Genomic DNA, 14,452 nt, shown 5'->3' with positions numbered 1-14,452 from the left:
ACACAGAAGCATTTGTTTGAGGTTTCGTGCACAGTCAATGTGAACATCTCCTCACCTTATGATTGGCTTACTTTCTTGAGGAGCTCTTCACAGACCTAACAACTAGAGACTATTTTTAAAAGTAGCTCATCTGTTTTTTAAGAGAAGGCGGCGGCAGCTGCGGCAAGCGCCTGGCTGAACCCAAACACGATAACAGTAAATCTCTGAAATCTCTCTGCGCCACTAGAAACCAGATTGCCCTTTACGAAAAAGAGATCATTTTTCTTGTACTTTTTCAACAAAGGTGTCTCTGCCATAAATTCTTGCCCATGTCTCGGACACCAAAACAACTCAAGCTTGGTAATGAGAAAAAATGTATGACAAAAAAAAAGGTGGTGTTTATAGGTTTTGGGGGCAGAGCGAATGTTTGAGAAATGAGGCCTGAACACACTTCTCCTCCTTTTCAAACCCAAAGAACAGTTTTTGCCACTAATTTGGACCTCATGCTGGTTTCATTTGTTGCAGTTATTCATCGCAATGGCGGTAGCTTTAACTGATCATGTGGTGCTGTACTAAGAAGGTGCATGTAAAACATTGATAACAGCTTGAGGGTGTCGGGGGAAATATGGAGGTTTGGTGTCTAAGAATCCCACTGCCTGTTTTGTGTGTGTAGCTTTCCAGAAGCAATGTTAGGTTGCAGCTGCAAAAGGAAGAGTTAACATGTCTCATCATTTGCTGTTTGCCAGCAAGCTTTTGGTAAAAAGTCCAAGCAGTTATGGCTGAAATTAATTGTTCATATTTGTGACGTTCTTGCCCTGTTATCATCTCTCTCTGCCATTCCTTTCTTTTTAAATCATTTAAGACCCAATTCACAGAACCCTTTGTGTCTGAGAAATGTCACACAAAGGTTACTTTTACATTTGGCATCAAAAAGCAGTCCTGTAAATTTTGTTTAGAATGCAATTTGCCCTATCCTGAAAAACATACAAACACACATACCCCTACTTTGACTGGGTGTGTGTGTGTCACATATTGGTGGCTTTTCCCCAGATTAAATATAGCTTTGAGAATCAGGTCCTATTCACACATTTTTTAAAAAAATGCAATTGCAAATTCACTTCATCTGGCCTACACAGATCATTTAGGAAGGGTTGGGTTAAGCACTGATCAACGCCTTTCTTTTTCCTCTTTTCTCTCCCCACTCCCCACCCCCACCCACTCCCTGTTGAAACCAAGAGGTACTGGCATCCAACAAAGGCATTGTGCCAACAGCATTCTTGTTATGTTCTCCCTGCAAGGCTAAGGGGGTTATAACTGTGCCATCAATATCCCAAGCTAGCTAGAAGTTCCCTGTATTAGCTCCTTTGATCCAACTCTTTGCTAGCTGGGAGGGGTTGTTGCATGAGAGCTAAATTTATTTTCATTTGCAGTATCCCCTGGATGCTTACGGTTACCAATTAAGCTCACTTGTACAGTTTGGATGTTTGATAGATAAAGCACGTATTTAAAAAAGGGGGGAAAGAAAAAATATATAAATACAAAAAAATCAGCACTGTGCGTTCAGAGTTCTTTTCTTTCTAGTTTACAAGAAGGGAAGGTAAAAAAAAATGTCAAGTCAATGAATATCAGATATATTTTTTGACTGTACATTACAGTGGTGTAATCTTTTTTTACAACTGCAAGTCCATCTTATTTATTCTTGTAAATGTTTCCCAGACAATGTTTGTAAAATGGGCTGTGTTGCAAAATCCATACAATAAACCTGTGATCCAAGATTAATGTTTTACTAAGAGATTCTTGCACTGGTGCTTTTTTCTTTTGCATGGAATTCAGCATGTGCAGCCCTCCTTCGTAACTAGGCTAGAACAATGAGCCTCCCATTGAGTAAAGCAGCTTGAGAACTGTTGCGCTGAACCCCAGGAAGCTACAGACCAGAGAGGTGAACAGAAAGGGGATTTCAAAATCTGGTTGCCAAGAACAAGGCACACTATGGTCCTCCTGTAAAGCTTAATAAGAAGATAAGCCTTGGAACTACCACTGTGTTTACAATACAGAAGGGTCAATGCCATGCTAATCAGTCTGGGAAGCATGGGAACCTATTCTCTAGGTTGGTGTGGAGCAGATGCATTCCTAGGCTGCCTTGCACCCTTGGCAAAGAACTGTATCCATGTGCCCCCACCCAAAAATCACTTTACCGCAATATCCACATTATTTGTCTAAAAATACTGCTAAAATGAAACGAATTCCCATCAATTTAGTTGTGAATGCTTTAATTCCATGGATTTAATGTTCTATATGGATGTGAAGGTCTGATGAGGGCTGGTGTGTCCTAGCATAGGGTCACCCAACAGTGTTCAGGCAATGAGTCCACTGGCTGAATTTGGGCTAAGAAAGGCAACCCAGAGCCCACAGTCTCTCATCTGCTTGGTTTGTGGAACCAGGGGGCTGAAGACACAGGAAGAAAAGTAGCCCAAAGTGGCTGTTGGGAGGGGCTGCCCAGAGCTTAGATTCTCTCTTAACACTTCACAGCCAGTCTGCCCCCCTCCCCACTAAATAAGGAGTACATGATGGCCAACTTATTTGCAAATAGTCAACCTTGTAATGTTTACATGGGCACAATGCATTCAATGGGACCAAGGCTGCAACCCTAGCCATACTTATCTGGGAGTAAGCCTCATTAAATTCCTTTACTTCTAAGTATGCATGCCTAGAACTGAGCTGTCACTTCCTAGCTACCAATCGCTATCTATACTTACTGGGAAAAGCATCTCCCTCCAAGTTTAATGGGGCAACGACACTGACTTGGGACTGATAATCCTCACTGAACAGAGGCATGTGCAGCCCTCCTTCGTAACTAGGCTAGAACAATGAGCCTCCCATTGAGTAAAGCAGCTTGAGAACTGTTGCGCTGAACCCCAGGAAGCTACAGACCAGAGAGGCGCACTAACAGTTTGCAAAAGCTTAGAGGTCTCAGAGTCCTGAAGTCTGGCAATTCTCCAAGTTTTTTCTTATATGTGCAAAGCATTCGGCTAACTTCACAGTTCTGCAATGATTCAGTCCTTCCTGCCAATGACCAATGACCCACTTCCAAAGATGCACAGCCCACAATGTAAGATGAGCCCCTTTATACACAAAGTTATATGCCTAATCTGTCCAGTAACACCAATAAGGAAGTCAGCAGATTCAGTCAAGTGCATCTCAAGAATGAGAATGAGTCAGCTCTTTGCTCCTTAATGCAATTAACCCATTACCTGCACTCCTTAACAATCTTATGCTGCATGAATTATACATGTAAAGTCATCCAAGTTGGTAGCTATCACCGCCTCTTGTGGGAGCATAGCTTCATTATGTGCCAGTGAAGCAGCAGCTTGGAAAGTGAAAAGGCTGGGTTGGAAGGCAGTTTGGTTGTTGGGCATGTTCCTTTAGACCACGAGAAGGAACCTGCCAGATCAGACCAAAGGCCCACCACTCTAGAATTCTGTTCCTACAGCAGTCAGCCAGATGTTTATGGGGGAGGGAGCTCACTAGCAAGACATGCGTGCAGTGGACTTCTCTGGCAGTTTTTTCCTAGCATCTGGCGCATAAATTGTGTCCTCTCTAAAAGAGGGCATGTGTTGCGGTGAGATCTGGAGACTGACCTCTTGGTTGTGGGGGGGTCCATTGGATAGCCACAACACCCAATTGGTAGGTCCCTCCATGCTGGGTTTCAATCTGGCCAATGGGGTTGCAGTCTAAACGGATCAAGGGACCTATATAAACCCATGCACGTGACCCAGAGCTTCCTCTTTCAGCTTGTGCATCAGAACACCCACCCACCCACCTCTCCCTATATTTAGGACCTTTTGTGATTGACCTTGCTATGCCGTCGTGTGTCATCTGTCGTTGGGACAGGGGCACGGGAGGAATTTTCCCACTTGGCTGATTGGCTGTTGCCATTTGGGTTTCGCCTGCCGCGTAGCAATTCGTCACAACTTGTAAGGTTGTGGATAGGCACTGGTTCGTGAGATAGGGATGGGATAACAGACTCGCCATCCCTATGTGAAGGGTATTCCGTTAAAGGAATACAGGGACTCACCTTGGTTTGGCCAATCCCCGAAAAGGGGTTGTGCCCATGCCTGAGTCCAGGGGAGCATCTGGGGAGTGAATAGAGTCTGCTCCCAGGCTTTTCACCTTCCTCAGGTGTTCACTCTTGGCTGACCTATGATAGAGCGCTACCTGCAAGGGTGTAGGGAGCTAGTCAAACCAGAGCCTATGCAACCACTCACTTTTCTGTAATCAATAAAGTTGTGGCCTAAATTCTGCCAAAAACCAAAACTAAAATTTGAGTCAAATATGTCTTTATTTAGGAGGGAGGTCTCTGGGTCTGAACACGCAACTGCATATGTTCCTGAAAGTAGTTTATAGCCATCGTGACTAATAGCCATTATTCGTCATTTAATCTCATTTTAAGGCCAAATTGGTGGCCATCACAACATTGTGTGGTAGCCAATTCCATCATTCAACTGAATGCTGGGTGTACTTGCTTAGAAACCTCATGGACCCTTGAAAATTATCAGTTTTGGGGGAGTGAGTGTGATACACACACATAAGCTAATATTTCCTATATCCAAAAACAAATCTTTAGGAATAGTCTGGGTTCAATCCTACTCAAAGCAGGTTTCTTGCTTTACAGACACCGCAAACATTTAGCAAGTTGTTGGGTTCCCCCCACAAATATATCAAAAACTCCATTAACTGTGCTGTCACTTTGTCATGAAAAATATTTATACCCTAATGGCCTAATCCTGTGACCTGCTGCACCAGCAACATGGTGCTTAAGAGGCAATGACCAGACTGCTGTGCCAATGTACTGTCACAAAGCATGAATTATGACGGGTTTTACAGGCAGATGTGCTGATTCAAACATTTAGGGTCAGCAGGCCACTCAGGATGAAAGGACTGCTGGAAGGGATTAGAAGGCATAGTTAAGCATAGAAGGAACATATTCGCTCTGTCATAGAAGACTAATCTCCAGCAAATAAATTCTTAGGTGGGAGTGAATCAACTACCGAAAATATGTGGCTTTTTGACATCTCCCAAAAGGGGGGGGGGAGGAGGAGAGATCTCTGAAGGGGGATTAGGGCCATAACTTAGTGATAGAAGATCTGCTTTGCATGCATAAGGTCCCTGGTGCAATCTCAGTACCTCCAGATAGTTTACCATATCTGAAACCATCGAGAGCCAATGTCAATCAATGTTGACAAGGAGGAGCTAGATGGACAAAGGGCCTGACTTTGGTATCAGGCAGCATCCTATGCTCCTGTGTAAATAGCATCTACTGTTGAATGGTGCTTTTTAGCTTGGGGAAGGACCATAGCTCAGTGGCAGAGCATCTGTTTTGCATGCAAAAGGGCCTGGTTTCAATCCCCAGCATGTCCACTGCCAAGCAGCGTAGACAGTTCTCATCTAGATTGACCAAGGTTCACATAGATGGCAAATGAATGCCACTTTAGAGTAAGCCCCACACAACTCAATGAGTTTTACTTCTGAGTAGGTATATATAGGATTGTGATGTCAGGCTTCCATTTATAAAAGTTATGGAGGAGCCTGATCCTGTTCTGGAAAGATGCTTAATATATTAATATAACATGTTTGAGTAGTAAAACCAATATACAAATGGGAATAGAATACACACACACACACACACACACACACACACACTTTTTGCTCTATAAGACGCACCAGACTACCAGACCACCTAGTTTTTGGAGGAGGAAAACAAGGGAAAAAATATTCTGAATCTCAGAAGCCAGAACAGCAAGAGGGATCGCAGTGAAAGCAGCAATCCCTCTTGCTGTTCTAGCTTCTGGGATAGCTGCGCAGCCTGCATTCACTCCATAAGATGCACACACATTTCCCCTTACCTTTTACAAGGGAAAAACTGAGTCTTATAGAGCAAAAAATACGGTGTATATAATTTCATATGTTCACTTACTTCCATGGGACAGGGAAGGAAAGAGGTATAGCTAAGCCAAAATGCAATTCAGTGATACCCAGTGTACCATTCCACTTTCTTTCACTTGAATTGCTATTGCAACACTCACAATGCCACAAAATAGGAGTTTTGCACATGCATTTCTTTATCACACATGTTCTGTATCCCTCCTTTTTTCCAAGGAGGCCAGGGCACCATACATGGGATAATCCGTTCTTCACTTCACAGCAGCCATGTAAACTGATTTTGACTAAGAGTTATCATTTGCTATAGGTCATTCAAAGAGCGTCATGCCCCAGCAGAATTTGAATCCCAGTCCCTGCAGTTCAAGCTCAACAATATATCCTGTTTCACATGGGCTCTGCACCATACTGGCCACAGTTATCCAGATCCAGCAGATCTGGATTATAATATTCTGTTACCAGGAATAAAGCACTCAAACATTCAAACCCTGAGAACTGTAGTTTACCCCTCACAGAAATACAATCCATCCCCTTAGTAAACTAAAGTTCACAGGATTTTTTGAGGAGAATGTATGCTTTAAATATTATTTAAATAAGTGTGTAAGCAACCCAGAGAAAGGTCTGCTAAAGCAGCCTGTGGCATATTTGCTAAACCATTAGTTCTTTTTATTGTTATTTGCTAACACTGATTTATTTAGTAATTTCAAGAAATTCACTGATAATTTAATTAGTATTAATCCTCAATTCTCCAAGGATGAGTGATATAAATAAATGTGAACTAATTTCCTCCAAGTCATGGGGAGATCATGTTTAGGGGATCAATGGAACAGTTTCCCAATCCTGTTTGTATGGGTGTGCAGATGCCAAGATTGTTCAACCCACTCACTGGTTCTAACCACATGTTTTAGCTATTGTAACATACTCTCCACTTTTCTGAGCTGTGAAAAGTTCTGGCCTGGCTTAGGAAATTGCTACAGAGTTTGTGTGAAAGAGCAATGAAGATTTGTGGAAGCTTCATGTTTTCCTCATTTATTTAGAAATATAGTATAGACGAAGAACGGGTAAGCAAGCAATCACTCCTACAGCAGGTAAAAACAGTTGCCAATGTTGCATCAGGGCCACAAAGGGCAATGGTACTTGAATAATATTTCAGTTTTGTACAGGTCACAGATCTCTCTTCCACATAAATTCCAACTACAAAACTCCCCAAAGGTTTTGGGACCCTCCTCTCACTACTTTTGAGAGTGTTCTTCTAAAACAGTGAAGATAGGCTTTGCAGCCATAAAGGCACATTCAGATTCTTCAGTTAATTTCATGGTGTGCATTGCAGACTGCAGGAGGGATCAGAGGTTCAGTACTGGTAGAGCAATTAACACTGGAAAATCACATACAATTCACATCTCACATATCATAGCACCTGTATTCAAGAACTGCTTCCTCCACTTAGTTAAAGCCTGAACTGCCCACTGAGCAAATGATAGGTGATGATTGCTAACCATTTGCAACCAAAACAGCTTGACAAAGGATAGCCAGCCAATATCGGAGCACCATATTGTATTGTGACAGCTTTTGCATAGAACTGAGAGTGAAACTAAGGTATTAGGCTGTCAACACTCTACTTTTTACCCATTTCTGGTAATGTCCTATCTTGTATTACACAATGTGATGCCAATGCAAGTTTCCTCACGCCACAAGATTGGTTGTCAATAGCAGTGAAAAGGAAAAGGCACTGTGAGATAATGTTACATCCAGTATTGTGTGATAGAGGTCTGTATCACTTGTATTTAAAAAACTGAGTTTTATTTAGGGGTTCAATTCAATTAAATAAATGTTAACGGAATACCTTATGACTGATCAATCAGTGTGGAAATTCCATCATTGCTTACATTTTTTGTGGAGGCTCCCCAGTGCATTTTGGAAACCTGGAAAAGCAGGATTCTAAATTATTTCCCAGTAGTGATGTATGGAAGTGAGAGCTGGACCATAAAGAAGGCTGATGGCTGAAGAATTGATGCTTTTGAATTATGGTGCTGGAGGAGACTCTTGAGAGTCCCATGGACTGCAAGAAGATCAAACATATCCATTCTTAAGGAAATCAGCCCTGAGTGCTCACTGGAAGGACAGATCCTGAAGCTGAGGCTCCAATACTTTGGCCACCTCATGAGAAGAGAAGACTCCCTGGAAAAGACCCTGATGTTGGGAAAGATGGAGGGTACAAGGAGAAGGGGATGACAGAGGACAAGATGGTTGGATAGTGTTCTCGAAGCTACCAGCATGAGTTTGACCAAACTGCAGGAGGCAGTGGAAGGCAGGAGTGCCTGGCGTGCTCTGGTCCATGGGGTCACAAAGAGTTGGACATGGCTAAACAACTAAAAAACAACAAATTATTTGGGAAGCATTCGTGGATTCAAAAGGCTCCTCACTTCATATAGTCACTTTCCATGATGTGAGGAAAATATAGCAATGGAGAGGCAGACCTAGTGTGGCCTTCCACACTGCCCTCAGTAAAATGCTTCAGTTCCCTTTTTGTGAGTCCTGAAAAGAGTTATTATCTCTCCTTCAACATAGCCAGTGAGCTTGGAAAGGGAAGGTCATCTCCCACTAACTACTTGGAAGAGATGCCTGCTGTTCCTCTAAATAGCATCAGAAAATAGAAATTTTCTCCCTTTTACATAATTAGAGTCATTCAATAAAGCCAAATGCTGGAAGACTCAGGACACACAAAAGGAGCTTCTTCCGACAGTGAATAATTAAACTATGGCATTCGTTGCTGCAAGATTTAGTGAAGGCCATCAACTTGGGTGACTGTGAGAGGCTTTATGAAATATGCCAGAGAAATAAAGTTGGCAATTACTATTAACCATGAAGGCTGTGTACCAATTTCAGCACTGCAGGTAGTATATCTCTGGGTACCAAGTGTTGGGCTTTACCAGTAGGCTTGGTGCTATTGTGCTTATGTCCTACTTGTGAGATTCCCAAAGGCCACTGGTTGGCCACTAAGAGAACACAATGATAGATTTGATGGGCCCACGGCTTGATCCAAAAAGGACACTTCTTATTTTCTTTGCTTCTGGGGGGTGGGGGTTGTGTACTCCTAGATGCTCTGCATCTAGTGAGAAGCTCTTCCCGGGCAAACTGGCAAGTAGATTTGCAGGTGCTTGCCATTAAATAACTAACATCAAAAACAAAAAAGCAACATCTTGGTGTGAAACAAATCTAATGAAGAGATAAAAGCAGAACACATAACAGAGCTGTGTATATCTTTTTGTGATAAAAGCAGAACACGTCACAGAGCTGTGTATATCTTTTTGTGATGGAGTCCACAACCACTTTTGTGTTTGTTCCTTAGCAGCCTGCAATTCCTGCCTTCACAATAATTATCTCTATTATGGCACCAAATGGGGGCTCAGCAAGGAGTTCTCCGGGATCTTCTATCTGATGTAATTTCTAAGTTAACGGGGAAGCACAAGATGATCTGAGAGTAGCATACATTCCAGGGGAACGAATCGTATTTTCATGGTGATAAACCTGTTACTGCAGGAGGCAATTATTTCCAATTTGGTTCTCTCTCCTGCCTCCTTGCAGAAATGTGAAAACAGGGGAGGCTTAAGGGTTATCAAACCCATGGCAAGCTCTTTGGGTTTGATAAGAGTACACTATACCTACTGAACTCAGAGATAACCTTTAAAAAAATTATGCTTGCAGATGGATTTAATCTTTTTGAAAATGAAGTTATTTACTGTGACAGGATCATCATTAGACACTTTGCTTAATGGATTCCACCTCCTCTCAAGAACCAGCTCACAAATCACTGTTCGTAGCTGTTCTCTCACAAACTTTCTCTAAGGGCCAAGCTACATGACTAACCTGACATACCGAAAATGGTGGTTATTTAGTGGCTCTGTAGAGAATTGGTACATGGGAACAAAGTCCAGGCAAAGACTTGTCTCCAGAGTTGACCTATTGAAAAAACCTAAGATCGTCATGTTTATTACTTTCAACGAGTCTACTTTGAGTAGAACTAACACGGGCTACAACCTCCAAATATTTAAACAGGTTCACATGTTACAGTCAATGAGTGTACAGTCTGTGTACACAATAGTTGTGCTGTGCAACTCAACAAGTGTACACTTTCACAGAAAAACTTGTACATGAATAAAAACCATCTGTTCTTTTATTCATTGTAACACGTGAACAAGCCTTTGAGTTGAATGTGTAAGCCATCCTAAAAAGAACTGAGGGAGGCAAGGAATAAAGAGAGTCTTTCTTCTCTTTTCCCCCAGCAATTCCTCACTGTTTCCTACTTCTCTTTGAGTTTGCATCCAGTCCAACCTAGTCATTTCTCTTGTTCCCAATTTTGACTCATCTGTACATTTGCAAATGCGATAAGCTCATATTCCCCTGTTAAGAGAAACTGAGACAACATCAGGGGTGTGTGTGTTAGCAAATGGATGAACCCTGAAGAGAAAAGCTCGCATTTAAAAATCTGAAGACCTTTAGAAACCTGCTCTAATCTCTGTGCTCTGCAGATAAGGATTGACCACTGCATGAACTCCTGCAATGAATATTTGGCATACCAGTGATGCATTTGGATTGTAAAAAGATTCTCTCTCCCACCCAGTCCCCTTTCTCTCACACACACTTTCAGTGTGGGATGATAAATGAAAAGTTCATCTTCAGCTTTCAAAATATATATTTAAAATATTGCAATTGGGGGTGGGGTGAGAGAATCAAAGGCAACAAAGAGCAAACAAGGAGCCTAAGCAAACATCAGTAGCCATGCCAAAAGAAAATGTCTGTTGTCAAGTGTTGTCACTGGCTTCGTCTCCTATACCTCTGAGACTGGGGACAACTTTGATGTTAATTTTGGTGCAAAATTTTCTGTAAGGAACTTGAGCGCCCACCTCCCCCCCCCCCCGGAACTTTCCTTGACAACCTGGGGACCAGAATTTATATGAAAAACAAGTCTGGTAAAGAATTGCTCCTTCGTTCAAAGACCCACCCCACTGCACAACACCTCCCCATTGTTGTGGAGCAACGTCAGCAACAAGCTTGAGGTTCCTGACAGACTCTAACCCTAATTTCTTCTTCTTTCAGAATAAAAAGTTTTTCGCACCATACTGAATTTTTATTGATGAGAAATAGATTGGAAAAACAAGAAGAAACAACCCCTAACAGTGCTTGATTTATAACACAGAACATAACTGCTTTATAATATGATCATGGGACACCCATGAAATATAAGATAATATAGGTACATCAGAACACGAATCTGCAGGGATTCTCGCTTTTGATTTTCAGGCATGTCTGGAAGTCCCTTTTATGCCAACAGGCCTTTGGAGCTGTTTAAATTTATTAGCCAGCCACTTTCAAGATTATTTGTATGGTTTTTAATGGTGTTTTGTTTTTTTTACTGCTCTGCACCAGTGTTTCCCAAACATACAATGATTGTGTAACCCTTTAGAAAGTTTACCCCTTCTTTGGCAAAGATAATTTGGAGGTAGTTTTAATGACACTATTTTATCTTTGAATAATTTTCTGCAGTTAAAACAACTGTGATAATGTTTTACATTTTTTGCCATGTACCCTTTGAAACCATTTCATGTATCCCTGGGTATTTGAGTACCACACTTAGGGAAACACTGCTATACATCATATTGATATTTTATGATATGGTAGTGTAGAAATACTGTTATTAATGAATGAATGAATATCTCCATTGGAGACATCTACCCACAAGTCATCCAGCCCTGTTTGTCGGGCTCCCCTGTTTGATGTTAGTCGGGGAGCAAAAGTAATTCCTTCCTGCATGCTCTCTTCACAATGAAAATCTGACTCTACATTTCCTTATAGTTGGTTGAGGAAAAATAAGATACATAGTTGCCTCCTATGGAAATTAAGCACATAGCTCATTTGGCATTTAGTGGCAAATATCTGAAAAAAATAGGCATGGCTCCCAGCAATATAATTATATGAAACAAATAATTGCAAAGTTCAATGCTGTCTTCTCCTTCCAGTGCTATTAAGCAGGATCAGCCTATAAAAGAGAGAAATCATCTTTGGAGGAAAGCATCTATAGCAGCTGCTGTGCCCAAAATTTGGTCTCTCTCCCTCAACTTTCACTAACCTGTATTGATTACAGGTGCTATTTGCACAGAATCAGGTATATAGGCCCAAATAATTCTGTATTTAATAGCTCCAAAAAGCATTTTCATGTCTTAAAGTTGTGACAGTCCTCATTGTTTTGGCATCCCCTTCAATATCCTAAACCAGATTGTCTCTGACTAGAACTGTAGGCAGAAACATTATGGTGAAGGGGAACTTTGGCAGCAGTGAATCATTGCAGAGCAGCCAAAACATAAATATAAGGAAGCTAAAATGTTTGTTGTTTGATTGTGTTGCTTAGTGAGCAACTGCCTACAATACTGCCTGTGTGCTTTTCCTTATATCTTATTTTAGCTATACAGTGGTACCTCAGGTTAAGGACTTAATTCATTTTGGAGGTCCGTTCTTAACCTGAAACTGTTCTTAACCTGAGGTACCACTTTAGCTAATGGGACCTCCCACTGCCACCGCCGTGCGATTTCTGTCCTCATCCTGAAGCAAAGTTCTTAACCTGAGGTACTAATTCTGTAACCTGAAGCGTCTGTAACCCAAAGCGTCTGTAACCCGAGGTACCACTGTACAGTTTTTTTCTTTTGAATGAAACCTGAAAATTCATGGATGGGCTTAGGGAGGAAATCAGAGAGCATTCCTCAAGGGGACAAGCCCTAGTGGAAACCAGCCTTATCCCCACCATTCATGTCATCAGTTTAAATGCCATCATACCATGCAATGTTAATCATGACTTTCTTCTACCACAGGAGTGGGAAACCTTTGGTCTGGGGGTAGAAACATAGCCCTCCAGTCCTCTGTAACCCAGCCCATGCCACATACACCAACTTCCATACACTTCCATACCCTCCAGATGAAAACTACAACATTTATACCACACCCATCTGATTGGGTAGCCCCAGCCACTCTGGGTGACTGCCAGCCTATACAAAAAAACATGATAAAACATTTGAAAACTTCCCTGTACTGGGCAGCCATGAGAAGTCTTCTAAAGGTTGTATAGTTACTTTTCTCCTTGGCACAGGGGTCGCATTTCTCCCATGAAAATAGGGATGTCCTACCATACTCTCCTAGATTTCTCTGATGACAATAGGGACATCCTAAGGCAAAGTGGGACATTCTGGGATCAAATCAGAAACCGGAATGGCTTCTGTAAATCCGGGACTGTCCCTGGAAAGTAGGGACACTTGAAAGGTCTGCACTTCTCAGTGGCTCCATTCCACATCTTCAAGTGCTTCTGCACATTCTTGAACTTTGAGAGAACCTCTTCCTTAAATGGATGGGAAGATGTGTGCATGCAGGTCAGTACACAAACCCACAACAGAATGTAGGCTACACCTTTTGCTCAGTCCACTTTTGCCTCTGGCCTTGCCCACCAGTGGCATGTAGCCTTCAGAAGCTTGAGCTGTAAAAGGTCCCCCCCTCCCGCTCTACTGCAGACACGGATATGGTCCAGTCTTGGCAGATGTTGCCTATCCTTTACTGAATACACATCACAGCCTTGGAGCTATCAGAACAAGACCCAGCAGTGGCAGCTCTAAGCCACTTAGGAACAGAGTGCACTTTCTGCCAGAGTTTCCACAGAGACACGAAGTTTCATCAATCAACCAACTGCTTGCAGGGATCTTTTTTTAAAAAAACAAAAGCCATTGATGGATAGAACCACTACCTGGATCTTTAGATTCAGGGGGATGCATGCAATCCTCTGTGAGTACTTAAAGCATCTTTATTTTGGGGGGAAGAAACACAAAAACCTTTTATATTCTTACATATGACACACAATGTGAGACATTGGGGAAATCTATATCATAGGATAAACCTGAAGAGGCAAGACACAGAATAGTCTGTAAACCTTATCTGCAAACAAAAAGTTATGTTGTGAGGTGACACCAGGGATCTTGTTCAAATCAAAGCAACCCAACAAACACAAGCTGATTCAGAGCAATAACTGAAAGGGTATCAAATTCCAAAAGGCTAGCCATGGAAGTGGGCTATGAAGCTGGGAGTTATAGATACCTGTCAAAGTTCATTAGAAAACTAACCAGGATGCCAAGCAGAAAGCTATGCACTAGCTACAAGTGGTGGTAAACTCCAGATTTTGGGTCCATTTCACAGTGGAGTCCAGATCTTTTTAGGTTAGAGTCGAGTCTGAAGTGGATCCTGAATGGGGCATTTAAAGCATCCAAGCCCATCCATGCCACGAACATGGCCTGCCTCACCCCGCCATTTTGTATTGGCCTAAGCAACTACATACAACTAGGAGAACATGTTTTGCCATATTTCCATCCTGTGCCAGGCTCCATCTTGTCCCATTTGTGGGTGGATCTTTTTAGGGAAAATTCTCAAAAATCCTTTATAAAAATCCATATAGCTTTACAAACAAATAAAAATGTAGCTATAAGGAAGTCTGAGACGGCATATT

The sequence above is a fragment of the Podarcis raffonei genome, chromosome 6 (assembly GCF_027172205.1).
Source record: "Podarcis raffonei isolate rPodRaf1 chromosome 6, rPodRaf1.pri, whole genome shotgun sequence".
In the NCBI taxonomy this organism is placed as follows: domain Eukaryota; kingdom Metazoa; phylum Chordata; class Lepidosauria; order Squamata; family Lacertidae; genus Podarcis; species Podarcis raffonei.
This window is presented reverse-complemented; position numbering follows the sequence as displayed.